General features: G+C 55.5%; 1 long non-coding RNA gene across 1 annotated transcript; it reads right to left on the reverse strand.

The window, feature by feature from the left end:
* Positions 1-660: 660 nt before the first annotated feature.
* On the reverse strand, positions 661-9335 carry LOC119156972. The gene is made up of 2 exons (XR_005107331.1): positions 9238-9335; positions 661-9026 (listed from the first exon to the last, which is right to left on the reverse strand). It is a non-coding gene; the product is annotated as an uncharacterized LOC119156972 (long non-coding RNA).
* Between the last annotated feature and the right edge of the window lie 11449 nt (positions 9336-20784).

Genomic DNA, 20784 nt, shown 5'->3' on the forward strand with positions numbered 1-20784 from the left:
GTACCCCACTGCCCAGCCCACTCCTTCACCTCTTGCAGCCGATCTCCCAGTGAAGGAGGACAGATGTTTTGCCAGGCACCGTGCCTGCTGTGCAGCATGCCCAAGGTCACCCAGGCACTGATGTTGGAGCACCAGCCCAGCTTTTGGCCAGGGCAGGTCCCGCCCTCCTGGCTGCAGCATCCCTCCTCTCTGCTGCAGCGCTGGCCAGGTTTGCCCTGCAGAACCTTGTTCTTTCCAGAAGCCAACTGGACCGCTGTGGTGGGAGAAGGGGGACCTGGAAACCCAAGAGTAGGTGCAGCTGCCCCTAATATGCTCCCTGTCCTTGGGGTGCTGGGCCATGTTTGCTTTGGCTTGCTGCTGACCCATCAACAGCTCAGATATGCTGGTGTTAACATGATTAGCATTAAATTGGTTAAAGCTTTCCCAGTAAGCAAGACCCACAGGGTACTAAGGCCACCTCCCTGCCATGACCACTCCAGTCCCCTTGGCCCCAGAGGTGCTGGATACTCCTGAGGACGACGCTCCTGTGCAGTTCCCTCTTAGCTGGGAGCTGGAGAGGACCTAGGGAGAAGGAATTCTGTCCCAGCAATGGTATGGTTCAGTGCCTGCACTTCCAGCTGGTTTAAAGCAGTGCCCAAGTTTATAGAGAATTAGCCAGACTAAGGAATGCTATTTTTCTTTATTAGGTTAAAGGGTAAGCAAATACAATCAATCTTGTCATGTATCACAAGATGTCAGCAACTTCCCACCTCAGCCAGAAAATTACTGGCTCCTAAGTGGATTGTGGAATTACATTCATAACCACAGAAAACAAATATGTACACGTATAGTTTAATGAAAACGCTGAAGGTCGTTACATCACATCATTATCACAAATAGGTTACTTCTGAGCTAATGTGATCAGCAACCAAACCCAGGCCATGGAGGAACCCCCACCTGGAGGAAGATGCAGCCCACGCAAAGAGGAGGTGGTATTGGTGAAGGGATCTGCAAGGGACAGAGCTGGCAAACACACCATGAACCCCTGCCTGGGCTGGTGCCCACGGCGAGCTGCTGCCCCAGCCCTGCCCCAGCCGGCCAGCCACGACGCAGCGCTCTGCCTCGTGTTTTAGCGGTGTGGCCATCTTGCGTTGTCCCTGCTCTGGCTCACTATGGCTTCTTCATTTAACAGCTTCCTAATTCAATTGCTCTTGTCCCCATCCTTCCCTTGCTGTAGGCTGCTGCAGATAACCTTGCTGAGCGCCTTTCGCCTTTCGGAGATTTACCAGCGGGAGGGAGCCCATTAACTGATCTAAGCTTCAGAGTCGCTAATTGAAGCTAATGAATTAACTAAGCGGGTGTTGATTTCCAATCTGAACCTTTAAGAAGAGGGACAGGACCTCCTCTCCCCTCTGCCCCATCTCCTTCATCCCACCGTGGTCTCCTGCCCTGATAGTGCAGGATGCTCCCCACTCCACTTGCTCGGTTCTCAGTCACACCTGGCTTGGGGCCAGCCAGGAGCGAGGCGAGAGAAGAGCCCTTTTGAGCTGGGAAAACAAAAATAATCATTGTAATAACGGATGGTAAGACCCCAAGCTGCTGCCAAGATCACGAGCTGCTCGGAGAGCCTGAAGAGCAGTGAGGCTGTAAGTCAGCTGGCAAGCACAGGGCTGCCTGCCGTGGTGGCAGGGCAAAGGGCCCGGGATGCAGAGAGACGAGGAGGAGCGTGGGCTGAAGGCTTTCCTGCCTGGCAGGATAAGGGATGTGACCCAGCAGGGTCAGTCTCACTGTGGGCAGTGTGCCACGAAGGAAGCTGTGTGTGCCAGCTGCAGCGGGCCAGAGGGCTGCTTCTGCCCTGTGCTTGACCCAGCTTTAACCCTGCTCTCCCCAAGGTCAGTGACACAAGGGTGGCCGAGTGACGGTTCATCCAGTACCAGGGTGATTGCATTGCCAAACATAAACTGCTGCTCTCCTTGCTCAGCAAGGGACAGGAACAAATCACCCCTTTGTCAGCACCGGGCTGGTGCTTTTGCAGCCCCAGGGCCCCAGCTCTGCTTGTCCACATGTCAAAGACAAAACTAAAAGCAAAAATGTTAGGTGATACTCAGCAAGGTCCCCCGGACTGCAGGCAGCAGGAGGAGGGGGTCACCCAGGCAAGCTCTGCTGTCCTAGGGAGGGGACGTGGCAGGGTTTTCCCACCCCAGAGCAGTGGCTCCTCCAAGAGGTGCAGGGCCGGTGACAATGGTGACGCTGCCCCATGCCACTGTATCATCGTGGATGAGCTGGCTGGTGCCACAGTGGAACAGGATCAAGCCTTACCCCAGAGATGCTTGTGGACAGGTGGTCTTGGATACGTGTCCTTCCTGGAGATGATCTGCACACAAAGCTGGCAATGCCTGTCCCCATCCCACCCACAGAGCCACGCTGCAAGGTCTCCATCACCCTTGTCACCCAGCAGGCAGGGACTGTGTTTCCCAGCCCTCAGACAGCAGCGTTTCCCCAGCATTTACTCTCCAAACCTGCCAAGGGGGCCCAGCTGCCACCCCAGGGGTCATGCAGGCAGCCTGAGCCCTGCCTGGCAGAGCCACGGCTGCACTTCAAATCCCCACCAATGCCCAGACCGTGGTGACAGGTACCATAAAACACATCCACATGAGCAGGCACGCGGCACTGCCGAGGACTGCCTTGCTGGCTGGCTGCCTTCTCCAGAGAGCATTTTGCCTGATTCAGAAAGTGACCGCGGTTGCCCTGCCTGCCCAAGGCTCCTCCGGCAGAGCTGGGAGCTCTGGCGCTGTCCCAGAGAATTGTAGGAAAGCCGCGGCAGCTCAGAGCTGTGGAAGTGGCACCGCGTTACTGAGGTCACACAACTTGCTGCTTGCCCAGCTGATGTGGGCTGGCAGTGGCCGCACACATGCTGATGCTCACCAGGACCCACAGCAGGATGCTGTCCCTGTTCCCTGCCCAGCGCTTGCCTGCACCACCCGCTGCCTGTCAGTCACTGACGGCTTGAGTGTGCTAAACCCAGGGGCAGGCGTGCAAGGCAGTGGCACGCAGCACAGCAGGCACATCAGACAGAGTGCCAGGGGAAGCTGGATCACCAGCAGGCACAGGCACATGCAAAGTGCAGCCCCTTACAGCCGGCAGCACATGCAGACCCCTAGCCTCAAGCCAGACTCTTCCACCTGAACCCAGGGCTTTCAGCCGAACCCAAATACCCTTTAAAAAAAAAAACCCAAACCAACAAAGAATCAGTGTGGCTTTGTCATCAGGGCACAGGGATGCACATGTGCACAAGGACTGTGGTGGGCTCGCTGCAGCAGCACCGCAGGCACCCCACATTTGCAGCTGCGGCACGCTGCCTCTGTGCAGGGGCGGGCAGCCTGAGTCCGCCCTGATTTATCTCCCCTCCAAATTGTGAATGAACGAACTTTCTCCCAGAATAAATAACAATTGCTCAAAAGTTATTTTAGGGCTGGTCTCGGTCGCTGGAGTTTCCGCGCCTGCCGAGGCCCATCACATTGTTTTCTGCTGCTTTCCTTGGCACAGCCCCAATTCAGGGTTCAGAAGTTATTACTATAAAAGTCAAATTGCTTTTGAGGGGGGGAGGCTGGGGGAGGCAGGGTTGAGGGAGAGTGAGGGGATGGGATTCTTGGAAAGTCTCCAGCCAGGGATAATTGGAGCTGTGCAGGGTTGGACCAGTCCCCGCCGTGCTCAGGGGAGCCTTTCACCTGGCCCATGGCCAGTGGGAGCTGGGGTGAGGAGACCTGGGGTGTTGCAGGCGCATCCCACCAGCAAGATGGGTGCTGCCAGGGCTTAGTGTGCTGGATGGGTCTTGGGGGCTCCAGGCTTGGTCCCTGCCATCTTCTGGAGAGCCCCTGCCCATCCTCCTCCTTGTGGCCCCTTCAACCTGCCCTCACCCTGCTTCCATTTAATGCTGGTTATTTCCCCATCTACAGCACTAATTACTTTCCTGTCTTGGCACTGAAGACGGCCTTAAGCCCTGAGGCATTAACATTTTATTTCCCTTCTAAAACTTCCTCTTTCAGTGTTTGCCACCACAACTCTTGGTAAATTTTTGCTGTCCCTAAAAATAAATGTCCTGCCTCTTCACACCAGGCACCACACTTGGTTGCAGTAAAGCTGGTGATGAGATGCCAGTCCCTGTCCTGCACCAGCAGCTTCTCCCTCCATCCTTCAGGTCTGTTTCCCACCTCTCTGCAGCCGGGGCTTGCCCTGAACCTTCCCCAGTGCAGCGGGGCAGGAGCAGCTCATGGGTGTGGGACCTCGGTGGGGATGAGGGCACAGGCCACCTCTGTGGCCTTGTGGCATTGTGCCCTGGCTGCTGTGTCTCATAGCCTTCAACCTAAATTTAATGCTTTTTTTTCCTTTTTAAAATGATTTTCATGAAATGATCACGCTGATGTGTCCATGCAACCTCATTAGGATTCAGTTTGCTCTCTGTCTCCCCCCAGGCTGCTTTATTTTTGTTATTTCCATTATTTAAGGCTGACCTTACAGCAATGACCAGCATTATCCTGGCAGATGAGGCCCCTGCTTTGCCAACCCCTCTGATCTGCACCCCAGAGTCCTGCCCTGGGGCTCCCCACTGCCACCCTGAAACTGGCACCTCAAATCCACCACTACACATGGTGCTGGGGAATCACTGCGAACACCCCTCAGCCAGGACTCCCAGGCTGGGAGCAGGCAGAAACACAGCCAGGAGATAAGATGTGGCTCAGCTTTGATATGTGCAGCTCGTACGCCTGGAGCAAAATCATCAAACACGGGTATCTGCTCGATGAGACGGCTGTTGGGCACCATCGGGCAGCGAGGCTTTGGGGGGACAGGGAGCAGCAACAGGAGGTTACCTGGCAGCAGGACGTGGCAGCAGATGTGACCTGCAGAGGGGACACCTTCATGGCATCACCACGAAAGCCTGGCGCTGCTCTCGGCACTGCTTCTGATGCTTTGGTCCCGCTGGTGCTCCAGCCCAGCTCAGCTGCCCTGGCATGGCACAGGGCACATCCCCAAGCCCTTCCCTGCCCCATCGCCTGCCAGGGTGATGGGATGCTGTGCTACCTGTGATGGTCAGCGTGAGCAAATATAAAAGCATTAACTGAGTATAAAGAAGAAAAATGTGAGGAAAAGACAGCAAGCAAGGTGAATCCCAGCTGGGCAGCTGGGGGACAGGCAGGGCACCCTGCCCTACACACCCTTGGTGTGTGGGTACCCCGGGCTGGGGCTGTGAGGCTGCTGTTCCACACCTGCAGCCACCTTGTGCCAGTGCCCGGGCATGGCTGCTGGTGAAAGGCCCGGCTCCTTGCAGCTTAAAGCCAGCAGAACGCATCCCTGGGGCCACATCCAGCCAGGCTGGTGGGCGAGGTGGGCTCAGGGCTCCTCCGGACACTTTTTCCACCTAACCCTTCCTTTTAATCCCCATGTGAGCCCCTACCACCCCGGCAGCCCCTCCGCCACCCCTCTCCCACAATAGTTGTCCACCAGGCGTAGCCGGTTCCTTCCCTAATGGATCTGGCAGCTGCTCCCTGTGCTGAGCTGCGTTTTGGTTTCCCCAAGCTGAGGTTTACTTGCACAGTCTACTGCAAAACGAGAGCTGGGGCCAGGCAGCAGTGATGCTCCCCTTGCCCCAGAGCAGCTCCCCTGCTGCTGGGTCATCCCCCCCGTACCCTCGCAGGCAGTCACCAGCGTGCTGGGGCGGGGGACGCGGGGGGAAGGAAGAAATAGAGTCTCAGGAATCAGATTATGAACTGAGTAATATCACATGCGGAAGAGCCTGTGGGGAAGGGGCTTCCAGGGCTATTTTTGCCCAACAAAAGTTGCAATTAATTTGCAAAGGAAGTCGCTCAGCATTAAGAAACCCTCTGGGCAGAGCCCCGACCCAGGGATGCACGTCACATTATTTTCTCGTTTAAAAACCATCGCGCTGGTGAAGGGGGCTGCTCCCCCTGGGCTGGCACTGACGCAGAGCTGGGGGGGCTGGGGAAGGGGGGAGCTGGCTCCGGAGGGGCAGGCGTGTTTGGAGAGAGAGAGGGAGCTGAAATTAACCTTGGAAAGCATTCAAATTAGGCTGTGTAATAGGAGACCCACTTCTCTGGGTAAATTTGTTAGGATTAGGGCTCACTGAGCTGTTGAGGAGAATTCGGCGTGGCTCAGAGCCAGGGCGAAATGAAGCTCCTGGCTTGGTCGGCTGCGGGGAAGTCCAGGCTAATGGGCTTTGGTTCAAACTTTGATAGGAAAAAAATCCAGGAACAAAGGCACTAATTCTTCCAAAAGCCCCAAAATCTCAGTTTATACATTTCTGTTTATGTTCATTCATAATAGATATACACAGCTGTTCTTATCATTCATATTCAAATTCCACATGCATCTTTAGCAGTTATTACTCCCTCAACATGAAAAAAAAAAAAAAAAAAAAAAAGCCCCCATTATAGGTGCACCATGTGGTAGAATAAAAAAGCCCCAAAACCGACCTGCCCTGGGTTGTGAATTCTCCCAGCATCTATGTCTGAGCTCAGGTTGTTGCACTGGGGACCACCTGGGCTGGACATTTAGGGACTTATTTGAGGCTCTTTGTTATCTACCATGGACCCATCTGCTGAGCTGCCCCTGCCTGGGTAGCGAGGTGGCTGGTTCAGGTTCACTGCTGCTCCTGGCACCTGCCAGTGAGGGCACAGCTTTCCCCAGGGATGCTCTGCAAACTGGAGAGGAGTGGATGAACCTGACTTGCTCCCTAGGGCTGGGGCAGCTGTGCTCACGTTGCCCTGGGCAAACAGAAGGAAACAGGAAACTTTTCCAAATTCAGTGGTTTTCAGCTAAAAAATATAAAAATAATTGTGGTTTTGTTTCATTCAGTCTTTTCTTTTAAAAAAGTTTCTGTGTCTCACATTCTGGAGGATCTTTCCTTGCTTCCTTTAAAACTTACCCCTGGACTCCAGGCCAAGGAACAAAAAAAAGACATTTAAATCTGGATATCTCACAGAATATTTGTATCTTTAAACCTTTCTTCTTGATCCCTGAAGGTTGCTCCTACAGACAAATCTAGTGCTGTTGAGTAAAGCTCATTAATAAGAGCTAGCTGCTAGAATGAGCAACAGGGACACAGACCGCCCAGATACTTACAGTGTTGTCACTAGGTTTCAGAGTTAATCCCACTGAGAAGTTCCCCTCTTAACTCCGAGCTGTTGTTGTGCATATCCAGCCGGGGCTAGAAATGCTGCTATTGATTCTTAGGATTATTAGGGATGGCTGAGACTCCATCCCTCTGCCAGTGGACATGCAATGGTACCTCACTGTGGAGAGCAGGATCAGCAGTAGTGGGACTGGGCTGCTGTACCAGTCCCTGACCCTCCTCCTCCTCCTCCTCCTCCTCCTCCCCTCTGCACAGTGTGCGGGCGAGACGCAGGCTCTGCCATCCTGTGGCACAGACGAGGTCTGTCGCAGACGGCTCTCACCCAGGTCCCAGGGACAGGAGGGGGGTGACATGTCCTGTGGAGCAGCCTGCCGCTGCCGTATTTACATTCCAGCATAAATTGGCTTCCCCTCTCGTCTCTCACGTGTTCTGTCCCCATCCCCTCCTGCTGCGCATTCCCCCAGCTGCTGCAGCCCCTCCGTCTGGTTGAAATATCCTTTAATCAGGAGCTCATGTCTTCCAGCCACAGCAGAAGGGGAGCATCAGCCTGGGGACAGGGGACAACTTAAGCACGCCCAGCCAGGGCCCCCCATGCTGTACCTCAGCATGGTCCTCAGTTCCCCGGGGGGTGCACAGGGTGGTACCAGCATGTGGCCCCTGCTCGCCCTCAGCCCAAAGCCATGTCATCTCTGGCACTCAGGGCACAGTTTTAGCATCTGACCAGGATCTGTTTGGGTGCCTAAGAGACGTGAAGGGAGGTGTCATGCTGAGGCCGAAGGACCCCCACCCCCTGAGCTGCAGGAGAGGGGCCAGAGGAGTGGAAAGCAGGCTCACCCAGCCATCTTTTATTTAATGAACAAACACACAAAGACCTGGAAGCAATAAATCCAGAGCTTGGACTACAAAACCAAACACTCTGCAGCTCCCCCTTGGAACGGGGGGGGGGGGGGGGAGCGAGAGGGAGAGGATGGCCACAAAACTAGCTGTGGAGCACATACATCGTGTCCCCTCTTGCAGCCACCCCGATAGAGGGACTGCCTGCTGAGCAACCTGGATGCTTTAAAGGGGCCCAGTCAGGGTGCTCTGGCCAAAAAAAAAGCAGCCCCAAAAAGCTGGCTGCACTAGTTCTTTTGGGCTGTTAGTCACCATACCTGAAGGATACACAGAGCATCCTTGGAAGCAGCCTGGATTGGCAGGTCCCAGGAAGAGCAGCCATCCCTCGGCCTCCTGGGAGCAGTGAGAGCAGAGCCCAGGGGTGCAGGGGGAGGACGAATACCCTCAAGGTCTATAGCATTGCCCACACCCCATGCTTGGGGTGCCAGCCGTGCAGGCAGCCAGAGCCTCCTCAGGGGCCGTGGGCCATGCATGGTGTGCCAGCGGGGTGTCTGGCTGCTGCCCCGACACGAGGCTGCCCCGGGGGTGCAGCTGTGGGATGGGGCTTGCCCAAGCCGCTCTGCCAGGCAGGGCCCTGCCTGCACGGGGGCACCCAGCCAGGCATCCCCTGGTCTGGGTGCTGCCTGCCCGCGGGTGCAGAGCGGCATGGGGTGGCCAGGGCGACTCCCCACCTCCCAGTGCCCTGCAGAGAAACAACCAGAGGCTGCCAGACCCCACTGCTGCAGGCTCCTGTCAGGTCTCCCCAGCCTGGCTCTCTCCCTCCTGCTGCCAGATCCCACTTCCCCACTCCCTGCCTTGCACCAGGAGCCAAATTTTCATGTTGCTGCGCTGGCCCTGCAGGGACCCTCGGGCTCACCGCTGCCTTCCCGCGCAGTGCAGCCCATGCAGCTGCAAAGATGAGTGCGCACTCAGGCCATTGGGATTGCCCCCAAGCCAACACAGCTCACCTCAGAAAGCCCTGGTCCCTCTCGGGAGGGGACATTCCACCTCAGAGCCTTGGAGAGTCCTGCTCACAGCGAGTGGAGATTCAGGCAGGAGGATGAGGATGGAGAGGTGACAGCATGACCAATGGACAACACAAGCCATGAATGGGATCCTCAGCCAGACTCCCACCTCCCCATGGCCACCCTGCAGTAGTACCAGCTTTCCCCACGTCCCTGCCAGATGCGAGGCCAAGCTGGGTGCCCACCAGCCTCCCTCCCCAGGACCCCGCTCACCTGGCTGCCAGCCTGCCCAGGGACCCGGGCATCTCCCCTCGCAGCTAGGGAAGCTGCAGCAGTGTCGGAGCTGCCTTCTCCTTCCAGCGCTCGGGCAAACTGCTATTTGTGAAACAAAGGTGAAAACATCAAATCAAATGGATGAGTCAGAGAAGTTCAAAAAAGGGGAGCGCGGGGAGGTGGGGGAAGCAGGATCTCCATCTCCCCTCCCACCTGCCAGCAGGCAGGGGAGCAGGCAGCACACCTCGCCTGTTGGGCAGCCCATCACCGCTTCAAAGCGGGCGCAGATAGGATCTAGCAGCCAGAGACAGCGCGAGCAAGCGCTTAGCGGAACGGAGATGGCTCCCGATAAGCCAACGTGTGAACTCCCAGGTTTAAATTAACTAATGACTTCAGATGCTGCCGATAGTCTGCAGGGGATGGGGAGGAGTGATTTATGGGGGAAGATTAAGCAGACTAATTAGGCCAGCCTCACCACTTACGAGTTTTCCAGGCGGGCTGGGGGCTGTGCCAGGAAGACCCACTGTGCCCCAGCCTTGTGGGAAGGGATGGGGAGCAAGCCCAGCTGCAGGCACCCCGGCATCCTCCTTACCCAGGAGCACGGGGTCCTGCCATGCACTTGCCTGCAGCTGCCCACTGCTGGGTGCAAACATGGGATGCTCATGGGCTCTCTCCTGCTGTGTGAGCTGCACCTCCCCAGCCAGCTGGGGGTGGGGGGGCCCAGGCCTCTGCTCAGCCCACACTGGGCTGCTTTATGGCCACTGTAAATTACAGCCCTGCTTCCTACCTGAGCTAAACGCCTCTCATCTCCTAGGCTCTTTCTTACCAGCGGATAATTTTTATTGTTCCTAGACAACAGTCTGCTGCTGTTAAAACATGAAGCCAGGGCATGTGCGTGGCTTGGCTCTGCCCTGTGCTGACCCGCTGGTGGGGGCATGGGGAGGGATGTGCCCACCACCCATCCGCCCCTCGCTGCTCCCTGCAGCCACCATGCCCCAGGCACTGCATGGGCCAGGCAGCACAGCTGCCAGGTCTCTGGGAGGGAGTACAAGGTCAACAGGACTCATACCAAGGCTCTTCCAAATCCCAGTTATATACATTCCAAGAAGCAGTGATTTCCAGTGGCTGGGGAAGTGCTGAGCTCAGCCCCACATTGCACTGACTCACTGCTCTCACGTGTAACAAGTTGCCATAGTCTCAGCCAGGAGAGCTTTTTATCACGTTATGGGAAAGCACTTGCAGTTTCCTTTTCCAGGAGCCCTGGATATAATAAAAAGGCCTCCTCAGGCTTCAAAGCGGGAGGATTTTCATTGCTTCCCGGGCTGAGAACAAAGCACTATTGAGCATGGCCAACAGTTGTTGTCTCTGTCCCTTGATGTGCATCAAGCATCCCATCCCCAGGGCTCAGCGGCGGCATGGAGGGTTGGGTTCATAGGAATGGAGACGGGTTCATCCTGCCCTTGTCCTGGACTGGGAGCACAGTGAGATGGATTTTCCCCTCTTGAATCAGCCAGGCTTCACTATGAGGTGCCGGGGTGGCCATGGGCAAGGCAAGAGGAGCACTGGTGGCCTGCCCCAGGGGCTGGCGTCACCTCCCCACCCACCCACTCAATACCTGTGAGACAACAGGTCACTGCTGCAGTGAGTAATGCTGTTTTCAGCAAGCATTGTATGCCTGACTCTGTAAATAACACAGTTAAAAGTACCATGAAACCAGCTGTTTTCATGTTAAAATGGAAATTTAATAGTGACAAGCAGAAGCCGCAGGGGATGCAGCTTGGGCTTCCTCCAGGAGCCCACAGGAGCCGCAGCTTAACGCTGGGGCATGAACTCTCCGTCCTGCTCAAAGCTCAGCCCTGGCATGGTGCTCACCTGGAGCCGTGCAGGAAAGTGTGGGGGCTTCCTGCCCCTCGCCCCAGGGCACCCGTAGGGAGCCAGAGCCCTGCTTTCAGCCTGCTGCCTCTGGCACCATGATATGCTGGGGACAAACAGGCAGTCGGGGATGTTTCCCAGACCCCTTTGGAAAAACAGTAGCTCCTTGTCACTGCTATCAGTGCGAGCATCCCAGGCCCTTCCCCTGCCCACAGCTGGGTCTGGGATGGGATGCCTGGAGCCCTTTGTCACCAGCACAGGGGGACTGGCTGGTGAGTGCTCTGCCTGGCATGGTGCCACCAGTCCTGTCACTGGAAATGGGGTTTTGGGGGAAGGAACTGCTGCTGTCCCCGTGGCTCCTTCTCCCCCTCATGCAACACAAAGAACCGGGCTGAGCGGGGCTATGGTGCTCCCACGAGCCTCCGCTTGCTCCCCACATCCTCTACCGCCAGCCCACACTCCAGTCCCACTGCCTCCCCCCAGTTCCCTGTGAAACAAAAAGCCCTCCCGTTTGTGTGGAGCCAGAGGCAGGAAAATTCATTTGGAAAGAAAAAAATTAAAAAAGAAAAAAAGGAATAAAAAAATCAGAGGAAATAGTCTGCACCACTAATGCCGCACCGCTGCGGCCACCCGTGACCTGCTCGAGCAACATGCAATGTCATTAGCAAGCAATTACTCACTGCACAATATTTTTATTTCCCCAAACCATTAATGAATTATTTAGGCATCTCTAGGAGTTACATGGAGGATGATCAACCGCTGCTTATCCTGAGCTGTTGGCGTGGGCTGCCTCAGTGCCTGGTGGGGAGCCGCTTTTGGGAAAAGCATCCCCATCCCCGTGATGCTCTGTGTGCCCGAGCACAGCACTGGCATTGTAAAGCTCACTGCCTCACTGCCAGCAGGGCAAAATAACTCTGGCTTTCCCTGCAAAGGCTATCTAACCAAGAGTAGGAGCTTTTTTCCAGAGCTGGAAGAGTGAAGTTCACCTGCTCCGCCTCCCCCAGCCCTTTCCTCCCCCTTCCTCCACCTCCCTTCGACGTGCTCCAGGCACCTGCCTGGTGCCAAAACCATTGAGAAATTCGGCACTGATTTGTAACGCGTGAAGGTAATCCACTGCTGGAACAAATCGCCGCATCAAGTCACAAGCTAACCTTGGCTATCTGCTAATGAACACAGGGCTGCGACGTCTAAAAGCTGCGGAGAAAGCCTGGGCTTTGGCTAGCTGGCGGGCAGCCAACTGACAGAGCGAGCTCTGGCTGCTGCTGACTGCAGCCATGGAACTCCACCGGGGTATCACCGATCCCTGACAAAGCAGTCCCCACCAGCACACGCATGGGCTTGAAGTGTCTCACCAGCTCAGCCCAGCTTGCTGAAGCAAGGCACCCCTCAGTATCCTGTACTAGGGCTAACGGGTGTGAGCTGAAGGCTCCTGAACCCAGACAAGCCCTGGGCAAAGAGGTTTTCCCACCTACTCCAAGAAGCATCTTTAATCCTGCAGATGAATGCAGTGAACACAGAGCAACGTGGTGGTAAAGGCATTCACTAAAAAAACTTTAGAAGGACGTGAGTCCTTTCATAAAATCACCCTTCCCTGTTGGAAGAGCACATGGTGAGGAAGGACTGCTGGGAAATGCTCCGGTGCCGAGCGCAGGACCTCTGGCTTGCCCGGTGCCCAGCTGCTGAAGGACACGGGAGCTAAAGGGAGAACTGGGGAGCTGGTGCTGCAGCATGGGGAGGCTGCAGGGCCCTCTGCTCCGGAGCTAAGGAAGAAGGCTGTGTTTTAAAGCCAAAATTCTTAGTAAGGGAAGGGAAGCCCTGCTCCTGGCTCTCCCTTTCCTATTGGTACCGCTGGCAGGTTGCTGGTGCCAGGGGGAGATGCTGGCCACGTGGAATGACAGAGGAGCTCCTGGGCATTTCAGCTCATCCATAAAACCTCCCCAACCCTCCCTCTCTTGCTACTCCCTGTGCTCTCACACCAAGTGTACAGCCTCCACTGCAGACCTGTCTTTGGGCTTGTGCTGGCCGGGCTGCAGGCTGCACGGGGGCCCTGGTGGGAGTCAGCCTCACCAGCCACCATGGAGCAGCCCCCTCACCCTGGCAAGGCCAGTATCCTTCCTGGCAGCCCCTAGCACGCTTGGCCACAGGTCTCTTCCAACACTTTGCCCTCCCCCCTTGCCACAGCTCAGTTCCCTGTGTGGCTTCAATTGCCAGGGAAAGCTCCCACTGCCCCTGGCCCCTGCCTGGTGGGGTGAAACTCCTGCTTACTTGCGACCGATTGCAAAATCCCTCTTGGACCTGGGGACCATCACCACATCTCCCGCTTCCAGCTCCTGAATAACGTCCAAATCCTCTTGCTCACAGCTGCCTGGTGTCTCCACCACCCCCATCCCAGCCTGCCCAGTTTGTGATATCCCCAGCCCACCTGGTCAGCTGGCAGTGCCTCCTTCTGTCCCAATCCCCATGGGGACACATAGTCTATTCCGAGACAAAAATTTTCCTCTTTGGGGGCCTTTTCTGTGTTCCCTGCCCCAGGGCAGCCCCTGTGACCACTCCACCAGCCCTGCAGCCCCTTGGTCCAGCAGTGGCAGCATCAGCAGGGTGAGCTCCATGCCCAGGGGCACCCCAGCACCCGATGAGCCTGGCATACTCCTAGCCCAAGGCACCCAGTGAGCCTTCTGTCTTATGAATTACTTCCCCTGTGCCAAGGGGTGGGGCAGAAAGTGCTGAGGGATGTGGGTAAGGATGGAACAGCGACCTGTGCAAGCCCAAGCCTAGGTACCAGTGCCTGGGTGCTCAGCCACTGTGATTTCCAGGGGCTTGTCCCTTCCCTAGGGAAAACACTCAACCCACTTTGGCTGCTGCTGAATTCGGTGGAGCGCCTCGCCTGGGCTCAGTGGTTTGGGCAATTAGACCTTTTCCACAACGCACAGCTTCCCCCTCGCTGGTCCTTCTGATGTCTCAGTGATGAAAGCAGAGATGAGACCCGGAGGGAGGGACCCCCCGTAAGTAAGAGGGAGTTCGCAGACACCACCACATCTCCAGCTTCCCCTCCTTCATCCCCAGCCCCGCTGTGCATTATGTGGCTCTCGCCTGCAGTGGGGCCTCAAACCAGAGAAACACTCGCTTTTTTGTCAGGGCTGGTCTCCTCATGTTTATTTCCCTTTGCCGCGTGAGCAATTTCCCCTTCCCACACAGGGAGTGTCGGCCCGTAATCGTATCAAACGCGGCCGTGGGGATGGGGCCAGCCCTACCCCGCGCCAGCAGAACCAGGCAGGGACGAGCGCCCGTGCGGCCGTATCTCATCTGCCGGCATGCAGCACGCCGCCGCGCCTGCAGGAAACATATGTCACTGGTTAAACAGATCGTGAAAGCTTCAATCACTTCCTTATGGTGGAGCTGGGCTGAATTCATACCAACAGCCAGCATCTCCTGCGCCCTTTCCCGTGAGTGGGATCGGCCCTCGCCCCCGTGGGGTGCTCCCCTTGCCCCATAGAGATGGGGCAACACCATGGGGAGCTATGAAACACTATCCAGAAAGACAAACGGTTTCTTGTCAGCACCTTGTTACCTACCCAGGATGCTCCCCTCCACCTGCAAACTTGCTCCACAGTGAGCTCAGGGATAGAGAAAGCCTCTCCCAGATGCACAGTCCACCTCCAGGCTCCCTCCAGCAAATAAAGCCCAGAGCCTCATGCACAGCTGCTGTGGTCAGGGCACCCTGTGCCTGCTGGCAGCATGCAGCCAGAGTCCAGTAACAGCCTTGCTGGTCCCCAACCCCTTGCTGTCCTCTGGGGTGGCCTTGCAGGAGCTTGGCACGTTTCGTGGGCACAGGCTGTGCATGGAGGAAGGGACCCCCCAGTTCTGCTCATCCCCGAGAAGCTTTATGTAAAGCTTTCTCAGAGTGTCTCCCAGGGATCAGCATCTCCTGGAGCAATCTGCTCCAGAGGGATGTTAATCACACATTCTCTTTCGCTACACTGATGGGGTTATAAAGCTCCCAGTGCCAATAAAGCAGGCGGCCATGGCTGCCCCCCTCCCTGCCCCACAGCAGGGGTCTGGGGCTGCCCAGCCAGGATGCCTGCCCAGGCGGATCCCTCTTTCCGCAGACACAGGTAGGTGTCAGTGAGACAATGCATCATCGCAATGTCTCCGCCATTACACTCAGCTTTCTCCCGTGGGCTGGAAGTTGCTTTTTTTGGAAGAAAGGCAAACAGGAAAGCTCACGTGGGCTTGGTGATGAGACTAGCGGCTGCTGTCATCGGAGCCCAGCAGCAGGGAGAAGCTGGTGGGCCAGGCCAGCCTGGCTGTGGGTGCAGTTGCAATGGCAGACCACATGCCAAAGAGCTCCCCTGGTTTCTCTGCTGCCAGCCTGCCTTGCCCAGGGGTGCCTCCTGCCTCCCCACAGCCTCTGGCCACCTCTGTGGCACAACTCCCCTGGGACAGAGGGGAGCGCTTGACAATAACATCCTCCTCCTATGCCTGAAACAACAGCCCAAATCCCAGGCCTTTCCTAGGATTGTATTTCGGTGAAATCCCCACACCATCACAGAAGACCACAGCAAGACAACAGTGTTATTTCTGCAAACACCCACAGATCCCTGCCCGCTCCAGGCACTGGAGACGAGGGCGTGCAGGCTGTGCCATGTCTGCACGGCTCCCACCTCCCCAGGCTTTGCTCACCAAGGCATCACCTCCTGTAACAGCCAGTTTGCTTGCTTGTGCCTCCCTGCTCAGAAGCAGCATCAGCCCCAGCACCACACTGCCAAGAGCACCTGCTCGTCGGCTCCGGCTCCTCACTGCAGGATTGTGTTGGTTTTGCCATCGGGCTCTCCTTCCATTTCTTCTCTGCACAGCCATTTTCCTTAGCTTCTCCTCCATGGAAGCCAGCTGGATCGTCCCTTCTGCTTGCAAAGGACAAAGACCAAACCCCTGCTTGGTCTCACCAGTGTGATCTGCCCAGGTGCCTCTGCCCCAGGACTGTGCACTGTGTTAGCAGCCCTGGTTCTGTTGGTATTGGCAAATCCGATCCCAGCCGGAGCAGTGCCTCCTGCCAGCTCATTAATGAAGGGAGTACATAACAAACACCTCCCTCCCCTCCCCTGCAAGCTGCCTCTGGGATGCTCTCCTTGCTTGGTCGCTTTCTAACGCATGCGGCAGCGAGTCAGTCCCTGCATGGCCATAGCCTCGTGCGAACGATGGGAGCCACCACAGCTCTGCCAGTTCCCACACGTGCCCCAGGGAAGAGGTAGGATGGCTCTTCCACTCCCGCACACCCCTCCTGGATCCCAAAATCCATGGGGTGAGGTTTGCCTCCCACCCACATCTGCTGCTTTGCTGGTGGCCAAGCGAGCGCTGCAGAAACTGGGGCAGCAGTGTCCAGCCCACAGCTGGCTGTGTCCCCAGAGCAGCTGCCTTCCCCAGCAGGAAGGGTCTGGTGGAGGGTTGTGCAAAGGCACAAGACAGTTCACATGGCCAGATCCTGCCACCTTGATCGGTGTTCCTGGGGGACATACCTTCATTCCAGTTCATCTGCGTCTTTTTATTTCCAGAGCCCAGGAGCCATCTCCCCACCTCGTCACCTCTTACCTATTGGGATGGAGTGCCCAGCTCCACAGGTCGTTTGTACAAATTAAACTGATTTTAAAGGGGAGAGGAGATGCAGACTCACTACCCATATACACTTTGTTATGTGCTCTGCGACCTGCTCGAACCACATAGCTCCTCATAGTTGTAAACAACTCCCATTGCTGGTTCCCAGCTTGCGTCTCCAAAAGCCTTTTTGGGCCAGACCCTCCATGCCTCCCAGTCCGCCCACAGCTCCAGTCCCTGGAATTTACCAACACTTAAAAATATTTTACGCATCCCTGTAAAGTCACACACATTTAAAGCCAGCTGAGGCCTGAATTATGTTTTAAGATGTTGTCCAATTTGTAAGCATCATAAAAACCTGAAATAAGTTATCTTAGAAATAACCACAGGGAAATTACAGTCCTGACTTGCAGCAGAGGAGGCCATGACCCAGGTGCACAAGCAAACAGCTCTCCCCGTGACTAATGCAGCCAGCGAGCGGGAGGGCTGCTGGGGCTTTCAGGGGCTATATTTTAGCCATCAAATTTGCTATAATCCTGGGCAGCTTTAGAGCAATCATTACGTAGCTCCCCTCCTGCCACAAGAGCTTGATTTTTCTCTGAGCACGCTCTTGTCACCAGCACGGGCAGAGCTGAGTCGTGCTGTACTAGGGATCTCCATGGGTGCAGGCTGCTGCCAGGTAGCAGCAAGCGAGGGATGGAGGGATGGGAGACTCGGGGAGGTGGCTGCCAGGACCCTCTGCTGCCCTGGACCTATTTGGGAGCATGGAGGGAAGCGGAGCTTGGGCTGACAGGCTTTTTCCTCAAAAAATATTACCTAGTGAGCCATACGGAGGGCATCCTGCCCATGAAAAAACTTTCCTGCCAGGCCGTACCAGGGCTCAGTCTCATGCTTTGCATTTTATCAGCATAGACAGAGGTTCGTGAATGGGGCTGTAGACCCTCAGTAGTACTAAGCACCACCCAGCAAACAAGGTGGCTGCCACCTTCCAAGTCTCCTCCAATTAATTTCTGCAAGGGACCACTGCCCTCTGCTACACAAAGAGTTGCTCCATCTTGCTTCCTTTCCATCAAGCACCTGCTACATTTTGTTTTTTATCTGAAGTTCCCTTGTTTTTGCTGCTAGCTTCCAGAGAGGGAGAGGCACCGTGGGGCTGGATGCACCCACTCTCCTCGGCATGGCGAGACCTTGCTGGGTTCCTGGACACCCTGAGAGCCTCGCATGGCACATCTGGGCCATCAGCTTCCCATAGCCTCCATGCAGGCTTTGGACATTGTGGAGGTGCACAAAAGGCAGGTCGTTAAATGAAACTGCCTGGATGAAGAGCGGAGCAGGACCCGTGCCTGTGAGCAAGCCAGCACCCAGCATGGCAGGAGCAGCCGGCCGCCTTCCCCACATTTTGCACTCTCCATCTGTCTCCAATGCAAGGCGGGAGCCTGGCGTGGAAACCCGCTGATTCTTTCCAGAGCTGCAAAACGAAGCTTTTTCATCCCAAGGACACAGGCTGCTCTGCACACTGCCCTCCTGCCTCCCTAAACTCCGACCAGATTTCACACCAAGCCTTCAAAGGGAAGGAGCCGGAGCAGCATCCCCAGCAGGCAGCACCATGGGGACCAGCCAGCCGAGCCACCGAGGCTGCTGGGGGACTGCAGGGCCACCGGTCCCCAGGGCAGGGCGGCAAGTTCCCATGGCAGGAAGGTGTTAACGAAGGCCAACCAAGCAGGCTGTGGCTCAGCCGCTGGCAGGGAATCAGAGAGCCCAGGTCTGTTTTGCTGCCAGGTTATCAGTGGATCCATCAAGCGATGCCTGCTAGACGCCAAATCTATCAGCTCTCCCATATGGATGCCATCCACACTGAGCCATTTCCTGCCTAATCGGTATCAGCCCTGCTCCTCCCTCCCCAAAAATCACTCTTCACAGCCTGCTGCAACTCTACAAATATTTTTACAACAGGTAAAAAAAGGCACTGAGTGCATCCCCCCCTGCCCAAACCTCCCCCCAGGGTGCTTGCTGTGCACCATCGCTGCACCAACTGGGATGCAGGTGCCGGAAGACATCCTTGGGGTCTAACATTACCTTGCACTCTGGATTTTTACCCCGGCTCTGCAAACATCCCCATGGATGCCGGAGGCCTCACAGGTGACACAAGCTGGACGGGACCTCCCCAGGTGCCAGGGCAGAGCCCTGGCCAGGGTGTGCCTTATTTACTGGCAGAGAGGAGTTTACCTTGCGAAGGTTTCTATGCCTGATAGCCTGGGATTATTTTGGCTTTCATGTGGTCTCTAATGAAAGGGAGTCTGGAACAGATGCAGATTCGAAAGAAAAAAGGAGGAGGAGGAAATTTCTTAGCATAGGGTTTCGGTTCCCCTGCCTATAAACAGTGCTGACAGCGAGAGGCGGCGGTGATAAACATGGAGATAAGGGCCCAGCTAGACAGGTAATTTGGCGCAAAAGGTTTGTCTGGAGAAGCTTAGACAGAAGTCGCCACACGCTGTTTAAAAAACACAAAACCTCAAGCCCTGGCCATGGTGGGCGGCTGTGCCAGGGAATTCCCTCTGCTGCTCGGGCACAGGACACCCCGGTAGCAGGGGGGTTCCCCCCGTTATTAAGCACGGGTAGTTTTCCTGCCTGGCAGATGCCCAGGGCTGCTGCAGGAGCTCCCAGCAGAGGGGCTGCTCCCAGAAAAAGCCCTTGGCATTCCCTCCACTGCCCCCAAACCATCTCGCTTCCTCATCTGATAAGCTGCCACATATTCTCAGAGTTAAACATCTTCTACAATGCATGCTATTCGAGGGAATAATTCCGCCTCTTTAAAGATTCATGGATATTGGCATTAGAGAGAAAACCAGCGGTTTTCCCTTCCTCGTGGTCAGAAATCACTGCGGGCCAGGATTGTTTCTGATAACAATAAATAGTGTCTTGGCCACGGGATCATCCCACCAGCAGTATTATTCCCAGGGTCCCAGGTAACGGGAGCATAAATCCTAAAGCTTTGAATAAAGAGTGTAAATGTTTTAAGGCAAGAGCAGCACATATAAATTGTGTATAACTTTATAAAAGCGGCAGAAAATACAGCCCTGCCGCGCGACCGGCGTAAACCTTACACAACAGCCAGGATGATTCACAGGAGCAAAGCAGCATGAATCACACAGCGGCGGGTGAAACAGGTTTCTACCCCGTACCTTTAATGCAGACAGCCCAGCTTCGGCCAGGATCTTATCAGCCCCATCCTCCTCCCTCTCCACTGGTGCATGACTCGACTTGCCGGCATCACCTTGCCGGCATCGCCGGGGCACGGTGGGAAGAGCCGGGGCAGGCAAAGGCATTGTAGAAGAGCTGAGGAGGGTTTCTTTTAAACCAGCTGGTGCTTAGCAGGGACAGCAGAGAGATGCCTATTATTTTCAGGTGATAACAATGAACCATTTCTACAGAAAGCGATGCCAAAGGAGCAGAGATTATATGAGTCCGTCCAGCACAAAGCTGTTGGAGTTGAAAGGGAAATACCCAAAGGCTCTGACGGCTCTCACTTGCCGAGTGACCTGGCTGCTAACAAAAGAGGCAGCGAGGGAAATAGTCTACTCTCCAGCAGGCGTAGAGACACGCCTCTCTTTAAGGCTGTGAGAATTGAATCGGTGGCTAGAGATGAAGGTGCTCATAAGAAGCTGAATTTTAAAACCCGTAAATTAACTAAGTAAGAGAGGGGCGAGCTGTCCTGGCTTCCTGAAAGGGAGTTCATGCCTCTAATCTGCTAGGATGCTTTCTCCCTTCGTCAGGAGGGCAAAATAAGGGGAACTACTTGACATAATATGTTTGGGGTTTCAAAGCTCTTTGACAAGGTCCCTTACGAGAGGCTATTAAGGGAATTAAATGCCTGTGAAGCAAATGGAAAAAGTAACTCTAATGGTTAGAAACAAAGAGGCAAAACGTGTATATTAATGAGGGCTACCTTTCAGAAGGCTACGGTACTCGTGGGGACGCTCCCCAAGTTTTCACGTTAATACTGGTGGTTAAAGAGATGCCTTAATGATCTGGAAAAGGAGAATGAAAAATGTCATAAGAAAAATCTGGCAGAGGACCCAAATTGCA

The sequence above is a fragment of the Falco rusticolus genome, chromosome 13 (assembly GCF_015220075.1).
Source record: "Falco rusticolus isolate bFalRus1 chromosome 13, bFalRus1.pri, whole genome shotgun sequence".
Lineage (NCBI taxonomy): Eukaryota > Metazoa > Chordata > Aves > Falconiformes > Falconidae > Falco > Falco rusticolus.